At 41.9% G+C, this 13650-nt stretch overlaps 1 protein-coding gene across 7 annotated transcripts in view; it reads right to left on the bottom strand.

The window, feature by feature from the left end:
- The window catches only part of MTMR3 (myotubularin related protein 3), a 144724-nt gene extending 131973 nt beyond the window's left edge, over positions 1 to 12751 (bottom strand). For 3 of the 7 annotated variants that reach the window (XM_055374163.2, XM_055374166.2, XM_063704702.1), the window contains exon 1: positions 12472 to 12688. The gene's annotated coding sequence lies outside the window, so the exon portion shown is untranslated. Of the gene's footprint in view, positions 1 to 12471 lie in introns of all 7 variants that reach the window. The other 4 variants (XM_004063258.5, XM_004063259.5, XM_019018580.4 and 1 more) reach the window with 3 other exon arrangements.
- Positions 12752 to 13650: the final 899 nt, after the last annotated feature.

Here is a 13650-nt window from a genome sequence, read left to right as displayed (position 1 = left end):
GTGGCTGGACCAAGAAGACACTCCAAAGCACTTCCCAAAGCCGAACTTGCACCAGAAAGTGGTCATGGTCACTGTTTGGTGGTCTGCTCCTGGTCTGATCCACTACAGCTTTCTGAATCCCAGTAAAACCAATACATCTGAGAAGTATGCTCAGCAAATCGATGAGATGCACTGAAAACTGCAACGCCTGCAGCCAGCACTGGTCCACAGAAAGGGTCCAATTCTTCTCCACAACCACCCGACAACACGTTGCACAACCAACATTTCAAAAGTTGAATTAGGCTACAAAGTTTTGCCTCATCCACCATATTCAACTGACCACTCGCCAACCGACTATCACTTTTCCAAACATCTAGAAAATTTTTTGCAGGGAAAATGCTTCCACAACCAGCAGGATGCAGAAAATGCTTTCCAAGAGTTCATCGAACCTCAAAGCATGGATTTTTATACTACAGGTATAAACAAACTTATTTCTCATCGGCAAAAATGTGTTGATTGTAACGGTTCCTATTTTGATAAATGAAGATCTGTTTGGGCCTAGTTACAATGATTTAAAATTCACAATCCAAAACCACAATTAATTTTGCACCAACCTAACAGTACCTACATTTATTATTTCAACTGCTCTTCAACTTTTTTTTTTTGAGATGGAGTCTCCCTCTGTCAACCAGGCTGGAGTGCAGTGGCACGATCTCGGCTCACTGCAACCTCCACCTCCCAGGTTCAAGTGATTCTCCTGCCTCAGCCTCCTGAGTAGCTGGGATTACAGATGCCCACCACCGCGCCCCGTTAATTTTTGTATTTTTAGTAGAGATGGGGTTTTGCCATGTTGGCCAGGCTGGTCTCAAACTCCTGACCTCATCTGCCCACCTTGGCCTCCCAAAGTGCTGGGATTATAGGCACGAGCCACTGCATCCAGCCTAATCTTACTCTTTAAAAGAATAAATAAGGGCCTATAATAACAAATGTCTTAACCCAGAAATCTAACCTTTTTGAATTATGTTATCCATTCACAGAAGCATTTAAAACACTACAAGTGTGCAGTAAACTAATAGCAAAAGCCAACAAGCTCTAATCACTTAAACTCTAGAGGATATGTGACACAGCTCTTCCTAAAATATCACCAGATGGCTATATAAACTTAAAGGCTCAACTCCCAGCTGTATATTAACACCAAAACTCCAATAAGCCTATACTGTCATAATAAAACTCGTTTGCCTAAGTATCTTCCAATTCATATTAGATGTATTAATATAAACCATATCCCATCTGAGTTGCCACAACTCCATTTGATATTTAAAACATACCACCACACACACACACACACACACACACACACACACACACGGATACAGAACTTGGGAGTTCGGGCTGAGTTCTGTGTTTACAGAGTGCATAGAAACTGATTTTTCTTAAGGTGTCTTTTATAATTCTCAATCAGCTTATTAAGAAGAAAAAAACTAGATGGCTCAGTCCTCTTGGGTTTAATTGTGATCAAATCCCAGAATGTCTTTAGTCATACTGGAGTTCACAATGATAAAGTTCAAATCAGCTTACCTGCCCCACTCCTCCCATACTACTTCCTACCGCTGCCATTCCTCTTAGGAACTGGAGCCAGTTAACCACCCACTTTCTCAATGGTGAGTGCGACATAAACCTTCAGAAGACATCCAATGAAAAATAAAGACTTTAAAATAGCAGTTTTTGGCTGAGCGTGGTGGCTCACACCTGTAATCCCAGCACTTTGGAAGGCCAAGATGGGCGGATCACCTGAGGTCAGGAGTTCAAGACCAGCCTGGCCAACATGGCGAAATCCCATCTCTAAAAAATACAAAAAATCAGCTGGCTGTGGTGGCTTGTGCCTGTAGTCTCAGCTACTTGGGAGGCTGAGACACAAGAATGGCTTGAACCCAAGAGGTGGAGGTTGCAGTGAGCTGAGAACACGCCACTGCACTCCAGCCTGGGTGACAGAGTGAGACTCCGTCTCAAAAAATAAAAAATAAAATAAAATAGCAGTTTTTCCTACGTATAAAAGTAATACATGCTTATTGTAGAAAAATGGGAAACTCTAAAAGAATAAGAAGCAAAAAAGCCACATCATCCCACTAAGACAGAAATTAATCACTACTAATATTTCCATTCATGGCCATCCAGGGTCTCTTCTATATATAAAAGTGTCTTAGTTCATTTACCAAACAGGATTTTAAATACTGCAGAACAAGCGGGAAGTAGCATACTAGTTCTTTGGAAGACTAATTTTCTTCATTGTAAAGAAGTTACACTTACTGCTGAGTAAGTCAACCATATGTACAAGAAACTGGAGAGAATGACAAAGGTGAGGGGAATCATACCTGCTCTTTTTCATTCACTCACAGCAAACCATGGAGTCCATGTCTTGGGAACCATTATGTACGCAAAGACCAACTAATGAGTATGCTTCCTTTATAAATAGCAGCCTACTAAATAAACAAATACATACATACAAATATACAGTCTTGCCACAGGAGTTACACACACAGTGAAAGGAATGACATTAAGAGTATTTTTTTTGTCACCATGAAAGTATCTTAAGAGAAAGTAAAGGGATATGTGAAAGGTTGATCTAAAATTCAAGACCTCTTCCACGAAAATATTTTCTGTGCACATAAGATGAAGGAACAATCTCACTACGCGAAATATACCTGTTGGTTTTACAATGCTATAACTTATTTACATGTGTAAATAAATATGCAGGAGTTTAAATAGTCCACAAATATTGACAGCTTACTCTGTACCAGGCAATGTATTAACTGCTAGGGAGTAAGGGAGAGAACAGCCACCAGTCCCTATTTCTGCAGAACTTTCAGTCTACCTCTTGAAATATGATGTCAAACACTAGGCACGTGGTCTCAAGCAAGTCACAACAGTCCTGATTAAATGATGATCTCAAATCCTTGTGATGACCTAAGAAGATATATGTGAAAGTAGCTTATACATCATGTTACCTAAGGTAAAAAGAGATATGTGGCCTTTTGTGCAAAGCACTGTATATAGCAATCATCTTCAATATAAATTATCTCATTTAACTGGCAAAAAAGTAATCACTCAAGTTGCTTAATATAATCTCTTTCCACAGTCTCTAAGATTTTAGTATTATCTTTCTCTGCCAATGACCCACATGAAATAACTGAAATTAATTTCCCCATTTTTTTCTAATACAAAAAGCCTTGTTTCCTGATGTCATAATTTATAGGGGTTGGGGGGCAGGCAGCCACAGATCAAAAGCAACTTATTCTAACTCAAGAAAAAAATTATCTTTTAATCTAAGAATCATCATGGAAAGTTTGTTATAGGCTCAGGCTAATCCAAACAGAGTTAGTGACAGGTTAATTGTGGTACTTTGAAAGCAAAGGAGAGCAAGTAGCAATTATTCATCCCTTCACTCAGTCTCTAGGACCTAACTCTTAAAAAACAGGGAGATACATATTACAGCCAAACGGCTTTCCAAAAAACATAATTTTTTAAAATATGTTCTGCAAATATTAATTCTTCATATCTAGAAGAAATAGAGTACTTACATTGCTTCTTATCCTACAATTTGTCCTTTTCAAATTCAGCCACCTCAACAATGCAAAAAGTATTGAACTGATGTTTTAAATTTATTTTTGCCCTTATTGCAGATACGACTCTCAAGAGCATGGGACATTTTTTTTTTTTTTGAGGTGGAGTCTCGCTCTGTCACCCAGGCTGCAGTGCAGTGGCACAATCTCAGCTCACTGCAACCTCCGCCTCCCGGGTTCAAGACATTATCCTTCCTCAGCCTCCCGAGTAGCTGGAACTACAGGCGCGTGCCACCACGCTGGGCTAATTTTTTGTATTTTTAGTAGAGACGGGTTTCACGGTGTTAGCCAGGATGGTCTCGATCTCCTGACCTCATGATCCGTCTGCCTTGGCCTCCCAAAGTGCTAGGATTACAGGCCTGAGCCACCGCGCCCAGCCTAGCATGGGACATTTTAAAGGTATTCATGATCCAACTAAACTGGACCAGCAAAACTAGTGAAATGCCCAAAAACAAGCATCTATAAATGCTCAATATTAAACCTTAAGAGTCTAAAGCAGTAGTATCCAAAGCAAGTATAACATATGCACGGTGGCTCACACCTGTAATCCCAGCACTTTGGGAGGCCAAGGCAGGCAATTCACTTGAAGCCAGGAGTTCCAGATCAGCCTGGCCAACATGGCAAAATCCCGTCTCTACTAAAAAAATAAAAAAATTAGCCAGGCATGGTGGCACACACCTGTAATCCCAACTACTCAAGTGGCTGAGGCCCAAGAATCACTTCAACCCAGGAGGCAGAGGTTGCAGTGAGCGAAGATCGCACCATTGCACACCAGCCTCGGTAACAGAAAAAGACTCTTGTCTCAAAAATATATACATATTATACATACACATATATATGTTATATATACACATATATATTATATATTATGTATACACATATATATTATGTATACACATATATATTAAATATATACACACACACACACATACATACATACACACACGCACATGCACACCTCCAGGAGTAACCAAGACAACCCAGGGTAAAAAAGGAAAATATCTGAACTTTATTTTTAATTATCATCCTTGTTGATTTTTTGTTCGTATTTTATAAAGTCCACAATAATCATTTACTATACATATATTATTTGTAAATTAAATATCTAAGGATTAAGAATTGATGCTCAATTTTTTTCTTTTTCTCTTTTCTCAAAGCAACAACACGAAGTCCTATCAATTTTTTTTTTCTGACTTCATTCTTCCCATCTCATCTTTTTTTTTTTTTCTAAAGAGATGGTCTCGCTATGTTGTCCAGGCTAGAGTACAGTGGCTATATTCATAAGCACAATCACAGTGAAATTTAGCCTTGAACTCCTGGCCTCAAACATTCTCCTGCCTCAGCCAACTAAGTAGCTGGGACCACAGGACCATGTACCGCACCTGCTTAATGCTCAAAATTTTTTGGTGATGGGGTAAGCAACCAAAAAGTTTGAAGACCACTGGTCTACACCACTCCCTTGTCACTGATCTTTCATTTTTATCAGCTCCCTCCGAAGAGTTAAGCTATGGAAGTAAGTCCTGATGCTGAAAAAGAAACAGAAAACTGTTTCAAACTACTTTAAACTCCCAACAACAAGCTAAAGATGACAAATCACTAGCAAGAATATATGGAATTGAATACTAATACGCTGTTGATGGGAATTTGAAATAGACATCCTATCTAAAGGGCATCTTGAGTATATCCAAATTTAAAACACACGTACCTTTTGACCTAATAATCCCACTTTTTTTTTTTCTTTTGAGACTGAGTCTCACTCTGTCGCCCAGGCTGGAGTGCAGCAGCTTAATCTCGGCTCACTGCAACCTCTGTCTCCTGGGTTCAAGTGATTCTCTGTGCCTCAGCCTTCCAAGTAGCTGGAATTACAGAGGCCTGCCACCACACCCGACTGATTTTTGTATTTTTAGTAGAGACGGGGTTTTACCATGTTGGCCAGCCTGGTCTTGAACTGCTGACCTCAGGTGATCCACCCGCCTTGGCCTCCCAAAGTGCTGGGATTACATGCATGAGCCACCACGCCCAGCTAATAAACCCACTTTTAAGAATTTATCCTGGGCCAGGTGCAGTGGCTCAGGCCTGTAATCCCAGCACTTTGGGAGGCGGAGGCAGGCGGATCATGAGGTCAGGAGATTGAGGCCATCCTGGCCAACATGGTGAAACCCTGTCTCTACTAAAAATACAAAAAATTAGCCGGGCGTGGTGGCACGCGCCTGTACGCCCAGCTACTCAGGAGGCTGAGGCAGGAGAATCGCTTGAACCTGGGAGGCAGAGGCTGCAGTGAGCCTAGATCGCACCACCGCACTCCAGCCTGGGCAACAAAGTGAGACTCTGTCTCAAAAAAAAAAAAAAGAATTTATCCTAAGGAAATAATAAAATAATAGAACAATTCAATGCAATTCAATGTCCAAACGAGTTCATCACAGTACTGCTTTAAGGGAAAAATTGACAATATCCATTAACAACACAGAACTGCTATAAACTATGATGCATCCATATTATAAACACTAAATGCTCATTAAGAGAATATCAATTTTACAGGGAAAGTTGTTCTTTTTAAAATTATTTCAATAGATATGTATAAGAAAAAAAATAAAAATACCAAACATTACATCCAGATGGGATTACAGGTCATCTCTACTTTTTTTTTAAAAACACTAAAACTGTTCTGGGCCAGGTGCAGTGGCTCACGCCTGTAATCCCACCACTTTGGGAGGCCAAGGCAGGCGGATCACCTGAGGTCAGGAGTTTGAAACCAGCCTGGCCAACATGGTGAAACCCTGTCTCTACTAAAAATACAAAAATTAGCCAGGCGTGGTGGCAGGTACCTGTAATCCCAACTACTCAGGAGGCTAAGGCAGCAGAATTGCTAGAACCAGGAGGCTGAGGTTGCAGTGAGCTGAGATCACACCACTGCATTCCAGCCTGAGTGACAGAGTGAGACGCCATCTAAAAAAAAAAAAAAAAAAAGTTCTGTAGCTTTCATAACCAGAAATGATTTCATTTTGAAATTTAAAATAAGATTAAGTTAAAACTCCAAATTACTGTCCTATATCACTTCCAAAACTCTTTATAAACACTCTGCCTTCCCATGTCATTTGTGGAGTCAGTCTAAACAATTAAATATTTGGTTTATCTCATGGAAAAATGATAGGCATACAATAAATAACAACCCTATTTCAAGTTATAACCATCTTGTCTTTATGCCAATTCTTGCCAGTTATGTCATGATTTATCAATATACTTATAATTTCCTTATATTTTGCCAGATTATAAATCTATGAATAATTCTGAAAACTAAATAAATTTATATTTCTCTTCTGCAACTAAGTTATAAAAGTATTAACGACTTGGGGAGGCTGAGGCAGGGAGAATCACTTGAACCCAGGAGGCGGAGGTTACAGTGAGCCGAGATCGCGCCATTGCACTCCAGCCTTGGCAACAGAGCGAGACTCTGTCTCCAAAAAAAAAAAAAAAAAAAAAGCATTAACTAATAAAGAAATTAGATTTCGACCCCAGGTAAGCGAAATCAGAAAAGCTTGCTATCATCTGTCATAACAGAATCATTCTGAATATCCATAGTTATCAGCATGAAGACAATACCTCTGTGGTTAAAGTACTCCATACTCCATGTTAAGGGAAAAGAGTACTTAAGAATATTATTACAGCATAAGTTCATGTGCTTTGTTCATTAAATCAACAGTTCAGAACATAGCTATGAGGTATTTCACCACTAACAGAATAGCTTTAAGGTAACCCATCTTCACAATTTTCTTTTTGTTTTCGTTTGTTTCATGCCTTACTATTTTATAGACAGTCATTCTATCCACATTGCCCAAGTACTATGCCCCCAAACAACAACGACAAAGTTTTATCACAACCCAAAAGAAAAAACAACCTTTTAGGCCAGGCACAGTGGCTCATGTCTACAATCCCAGCACTTTGGGAGGCCAAGGCAGGAGGACTACCTTTGAGCCCAGGAGTTCAAGACCAGCCTGGGCAACGTAGCAAAACCCTGTCTCCACAAAAAATGAAAATTATAATTTTTAAAAAGAAAAAATACATTTTACACGGCAACCAAGTATACATACATAAAAATATCTTTTAAAAAGAAACAAAAGTTTCCCAAATCTTGAACCCGGGAGGCAGAGGTTACAGTGAGCCGAGATCGTGCCACTGCACTCCAGCCTGGGCAACAGAGCAAGATTCTGTGTCAAAAAAAACAAAACAAAACAAAACAGTATTAACTACTAAAGAAATTAGATTTAGACCCTAGATAAGTGAAATCAGAAAAGCTTGCTACCATCTAACAGAATCATTCTGAATATCTGCAGCTATCAGCATCAGGACAATACCTCTGTGTCTATATTTACTTTTACTTTATGCAATGTACTGATATATTCTCTTTCTGAAAATGCTTTTTTAAATAAGTACATTGATTTCATTACCCTATGACACTGCCACCTGCTACTTAAAAACACAGCCTTAGAACTTTACACAGAATGTGCTGAACTCCTTGCTCCTACCACCTTCTACCACTGCTCCAACGTAAGAAAATGGGTGAAATCTAGCCAAGTCTATTCCAAGTAGAGACCTTGGCATAAATGTGAGACACCCCAGGTTCCTCTGAAGTCTCTGCAACATTGTGACTATTCCGACTGGCAGACAGGATACATGTACTGAAAGGTTTCTCCAGCCAGAGTACAGAAGCAGAAATCTTCTCTGTTGCCATATCAGTGATATTGGTAAATTCTGCACTTGACAATACAGACTAGGTTTACCACTGCTCCACAAGCCAATTCTTCAAAGACATAAAATAGGATTCTAATACAATACGATTCTATTACCAGCCCCTTACATTTTTAGAATGCTTTTCATATACACTATTGTTTGATCCACAGTCTGTTAGAAAAGTAGAAAAGTTGCTCTTCTTCCTTTCACTAATGAGGGAACTGGAGCTCAGGGGGGTTATGTAGCTTGCCAGAAACAACATGGGTAATGAAGAATAACAACCCAGGCTTGAACCCAAGATTTACTATCTACCCACTTTCATGCTACAATTTTCATTTTTAATATCTGATACAAATATGAACTTAAAAGGTATATTGTTTCTAGATACAAAAGCAAAGATGGAAGCATATCAGTATTGATATCACAAAATTAAGATTAAAAATGCAATGACATGTTAATAATTTGGTAGCCTCTAAAGTTACTGGGAGTTCTAGTTCAATCCAGTATGAATCTGATATCATCTTATAACTTAAATCAATGTTACACTGATTATAAATTTATCTATATATTCATCATAGAAAATTACAGAATTAGGTGGTAAGAAACAGCTAGCTATATAAATTGCACAAACTCCCCCCAAACCATTCTCAAGTCTCATGACTTCACACTAAATTATGAAGTTCCCAATGTAAAACCCAATTTGATTTCAACACTAAGCCAATTACAACAGCATAAGCATGTTCTTTCTACATAACACTTGCAACATACATTCAACATCGGAAGCACTTTTGGACAATGTCTAAAATCCATAAGCTAAAAGCAGAACCCAACACAGAATCTTGTTTCTTTTAAATAATAAAGGTTCGTCTACCTATATGAGATGAATACCAAGTAACATAATTTGAAATGATTAAAAATTTGCAGAATCAGGCTAGAGAAACTACTTGAGGTCAAAGACTATAGGCCCTTAATTGTATATATGAGAAAACTGACGCCCAGAGAAGTTAAGTGACATTCCCAACAGCAATAAATGACACAGATGGAATCAGAATATATGTCTGTCAATCCAGAACTTCCCACTATTCTATACTACCTTTGCATTTACTGTGCTCTTAAAAAAGTCACTAACATCTGAAACACTTAAGATTCATTAAGACTCAAAAACTAGGGGACTCGATAATGTTCATGACAGTCTTTAGAAAACAATTTCTTAAAGGAATCTCAAAAATTCCAAACAATAAGCACTGAAAGCTGGCTCTTCATTTTCATTTTCTTTCCTACCCAGAGCCCTATTTGATCAAAAATTGGCTCTTTAATCCATTGCAAAATATCAGGTAGCTTTTAATAACTAACACTGCTATAAACCACTATAACTGTTCTTTTTTCCATATCAATACTATTCACTTAATTAAAAAATATCTGAGGGCACAGAATATGCTGATAACTGCGCTGGGTACCGGGGACACCAGGGAACAAAACAGACAAGGCCTCTGGCTCTTCTAATGGACAGCTGGGTGCAACTCTAAAAATACTACTCTATGATTTGACAGGATATTTACCAAAGCCCTTCACTACTCTACACAACTGTAACAACATTTTCTTCCACCTCTTCCAAACTTTTAAGAACCTTCACCACACCCCCCTCTAAAACACGAATACTTCCTTTGGTAACAGCATTCCACTTTACTGAAGAAGGTGTGAACGTGTTAACTAGAACTACAGCAGATTTTTAAACTGACTTTACCACTCCTCATGGCTTGCGGCAAATTTCAAGAACTTTTCACAGTACATAGTAACCCTTCCTGGTTCACAACCCGGGTCTCAAATGATTGCTAACACACCCATCCTACCCTCCACTAGAAATCTGAGTCAGATGGTTTAGGAGCAATCATGATGGTGCGAAGCATCTTCAGTGGACCCCTTTATGAGCCAGAAGCCGACTTACTCCCTCTCCTTCTCTGTTTATTTCCTCTGGATCCTTCAATATATCTCTGGATACAGTATATCTCCAATTAATCAGCATCTAATTTTATCAAGTGTGTTCCTAATAACTTGTTTACAAATTAACTTTTGGCAACAAATCTGTTTCCCCTACATAAATCCATTATATTTTAAGAGATGCTCAATTTGCATCTCTTTAAGTTTCTCATGCTTCCCCTTCTTCTCCACCTCTTAAATTCTTAAAGATCTATAAACAAAAGCACCCTGAGAAGTCATAATTAATGGAACTTCTTTGGAATACCCAACCTAAAGCAAAAGTTCACATGCCTTGCTGACCACAATCATTCACGGAGCTTTGTAAGGATAGATCCCCAGGCTCTATCCTCAGAGATTTTAATTCACCAGGTCCCGCATGAGTTCGAGGAATTTAGGTAGTCCATAATATTTCTAATGACCAGCCTTAAACTAGACAACCACTGAAGAACCTGGCCTATGAGCTGAGAAACTCAGGGTTTTTTATGGCTGGTCATTAACGACAAGCGGGGCTGTACCACTGTGCTGGTCACTTGAAGTTCTCTGAGTCACCTGAAAATGAGGGAGTAATTGGAGCCAAAAGAGGTATTCATAGGCAGCCAATCTAAAATTCTAGAATCCTCCAAATTTAATTTAATATCACATACTATACTGGGTTTACTCAAAACCGTGTCATTCCAGCTGGCGGCAGTGGCTCACGCCTATAATCCCAACACTTTCGAAGGTCAACGCAAGCGGATCACTTGAGGTCAGGAGTTCCAGGCCAGCCTGCCCAACATGGTGAAATCCCCGTCTCTACTAAAAATACAAAAATTAGCCAGCCGTGGTGGCGCACACTTGTAATCCCAGCTACTTGGGAGGCTGAGGTGGGAGGATTGCTAGAACCTGGCAGGCGGAGGTTGCAGTGAGCAGAGATCGCACTACTGCACTCCGGCCTGGGCGGGAGAGCGAGATTCTGTCTTAAAAAAAAAAAAAAAAAAAAAAAAAAGTGTCATTCTGTAAGCTCTTCTAGCCTACCCAAGTCATAGGCCCTATAAAGGGAAGACTTTCTGCACGCCATCAATGTCTCCTGTCCTACTGAACAGCCCTGAATCTGAAAGGGGAAGGTCCCCACCACCTCTCCATGGACAAATCACAAACATTTGACATTGAAAAAAATAATAATAATCTCCTGTAATTCAACCCAGGCCTCTTATGGCATTACCATTCACATATGAGAAAGTTGAACCTTAACTAGAAAAGTATATGGTTTTGGGGTTTTGTTTTGTTTGTTTTGGTTGTGGAAAAATAGATGTCAGAATCAAGATACTACAACAGTAAGAATTTAGGCCTGGGTCTGGAAAGGACATTTGAACATCAATATGTAATAGCAGTCCATGTCCAAAACTCACAAGTGAGATTATCAAACTCCAGGGGAGTCTATTAATGTGGCCATAAAATCTACCCCATAATTTTGACATAAGTTTTCCAGTCCAAAATACAACCTACAGTATCATCTTATGGGTCCGGAAATGCCATACATCAAGCAAAATTACTATCGGAGAAATAACACTGTAATCATTTGCGGAGCAGTCTGACCAGTGTTCCCTCAGTTACGCCAACCGCCCCCAATCATCCTTCCCACCTAAGTACTACCAGGTCAGGAGGATGCCCTGCTGCACGATCGGGCGGTCACTCCTCCTTTCCACAAGGCCCAGGCCCGCACCGTTCGCCCCGGGGCTCCCATGGCCCCTGACCTCCAGTATCCGCCAACGATGGACCGCCACAGACCCGGCAGGGGGCGAAGGGCGCACACCCACCTCCCGGGAGTTCGTGGGAATAACTCCGGGCGCTCCGAGGGTACGTCCCACACCCAGAGCCGCACGGGCCCATCCCCGCCAGGTCTGGGAAGGCAGCCCGAGCCCGGGACCCCACCTCCCCCGCATCTAGGGTCCGGGCCGAGCTCGGCCGCCGAGCTCCCATTCCCACTCCCACACCCAGCGCCTCCCCCTGGCGGCGACAGCCGCCGGGGACGCCCCTCCCCGGGCCCCGCACGCAGTCCCCAGCCCTCCCAGGGCGCTGCCTCCTCAGAGGGTGACAGCCGCCTGGCCAGGGCCGGGGCCGAGGCTGGCCCCTCCTCCAGCTCTTCCTCACCCCCCGAGGAGACGGAGGACGGGGATGGGGTTCTTACCGGGCAGCAGGACATGGCGAGGCCCGCCACGGCACAGTCTCCCCCTCCGCCACCCCACCAGGCTCCCTGCCAGGGCCGGCGCTGGGCAGCGCCTGAGCCGCTGGGACGTCTCGTCCGGCTGCTACTCCGCCGCCGCCGCCGCCGCCGCCTTCTCACAACCACAACAACATGGCGGCAGCGGCCACACAGAGCGCGCTCCCGACGCCGAGCCGGGCGACGAGCGAGGACGCGCGCGCACGCTCGGGCGCGCGCGCACGCTCGGGCGCGGAGCCCGGTGTCCGGGAAAGGGGGCGGGTCTCCGCCGGTTGGACGGGGGCGGGGCCTGGACAGGTGGTCACGCCCCAGGAGATGGGCGGGGCTGCAGCTGGGGAGAGGCTCGCGAAAAAGCCCAGCGGAGCAAGAATGGCTAGACAGATGGGAAATGGGTGGAGGAAAAGAGATGACAAAAAAAAATCTGGAAGAAAACCAAAGGTGGTCCTACAGATTTTTAGGAGGCGTCTTTTCCAAGCTCTGTAACCCTGGGCAAGACATGGCTCACTCTACTTACCAGAAAAATAGAACAATAGTGGTATCTTCCACCTGCAATTGTGGTCAGGATAAAACCAGTTTAATATAATGCAAGTAAATATAGTGTTTTAGAAGTTGTATTCAGAATACAATTTCTTTTCTTTTCTTTTCTTTTTTTTTTTTAATTTTTTTTTTGAGACAGAGTCTGGCTCTGTCGCCCAGGCTGGAGTGCAGTGGCATCTCGGCTCACTGCAACCTCTGCCTCCCGGGCTCAAGCGATCCGCACACCTCAGCCTCCTGAGTAGCTGAGACTACAGACTCACAACATCATGCCCGGCTAAATTTTGTATTTTTTGTAGAGATGAGGTTTCTGCCATTTTGTCCAGGCTGATCTCAAACTCCTGGGCTGAAGCAATCCACCCACCTCGGCCTCCCAAAGCGCTGGGATTACAGGCATGAACCACCGCACCCGGGCAGAATACAATTTCAAACTGATTCAACTTCAGTTCCTAATCAAAAGCTCAGCGGGAAGAAGTGAGTTTTCAAACAAAGTAAAGAACAACTCTCCCAAAAAATTGTAACCTACCCACACTAGCCTGCAGAATTCCACAAACCAGGATTGCATTACCTTAGGCCCTAAGAGATTCACCTCCTCTGAGTTGCCTTTTAACA

The sequence above is a fragment of the Gorilla gorilla genome, chromosome 23, assembly GCF_029281585.2.
Source record: "Gorilla gorilla gorilla isolate KB3781 chromosome 23, NHGRI_mGorGor1-v2.1_pri, whole genome shotgun sequence".
NCBI classification, from domain to species: Eukaryota; Metazoa; Chordata; class Mammalia; order Primates; family Hominidae; genus Gorilla; species Gorilla gorilla.
This window is presented reverse-complemented; position numbering and strand designations above follow the sequence as displayed.